This window comes from Antrostomus carolinensis, unplaced genomic scaffold (genome assembly GCF_000700745.2).
Source record: "Antrostomus carolinensis isolate BGI_N321 unplaced genomic scaffold, ASM70074v2 scaffold12927, whole genome shotgun sequence".
Lineage (NCBI taxonomy): Eukaryota > Metazoa > Chordata > Aves > Caprimulgiformes > Caprimulgidae > Antrostomus > Antrostomus carolinensis.
In genome coordinates, this window is record NW_010329548.1 from 31,748 (window position 1) to 32,628 (window position 881).

Consider the following 881-nt stretch of genomic DNA (forward strand, 5'->3'; position numbering starts at 1 on the left):
ACCCTGTGCAACGGGATGATACCCAGACACTGCATCAGACCAAGCTCATGAAGTTCCTACAGAATCCTCTGCAAAACACAGCTCAGTTCTGTGAAAGCTCTTGATGTATTTCATGCTCCTCCTGCCTCCTCCTTTCCCTTTATATTTGACTCCATGAAGCCCCTAAATGCAAACACTCACACTGTGGGCTCATCCCTCCAAAACAACCCAAGTTACTGACACACAGCGAGAGAACAAGCTGTTGTCCCAGCCAAGCATACAAGGACCAAGGAGAACGAAAGCCCTTCTCCCTCAATAGAAGCAGTAAGGGGCAAGGAAGATCATCACCAGTCCCCATCCTTCCCAGTACCTCTGCCCAGTTGGGGTCTGAGTGCCAAGCTTTCTCACAAATCCAGCACCCTTAACAGGAAGGAAATTACTCTCTCTCCAACTCCTCTCTTATAAAAATTATATTTTGCTACAGTGCTTTTAACCATCTGCAATAATTTTCTGTGCTTCCAAGCCAGGATCTCAAAGCACCTGAAAAACCCCTTTCCTTCATCTTTTGCAGTGAGTTAAAGGGAAAAACAGAGGGACAGAGAAATTAACATGACTTCGAATCCAACTCTGTGCTCAAAAATCTAGACCCTGACTTTCTCCATGATAAACAAAGCAACCAGTTGGTGGGAGAACAGCACGTCAATCAGTTTCCTCTGTTTTATTTGCAACTGCCTATTACTGTGAAGAGTGAAATGCTAAAAATAAATAAATAAACAACCCCAGCACAAGATGGTTCCCCCTTTAGTCAGTAAAAATAGCTAGAGTACCAGGTAAGATTTCTAGCATGATGGGGAGTAAAATTTAGACTGCATGCCACATATCAGTGGTTAGATGTTCCCTTT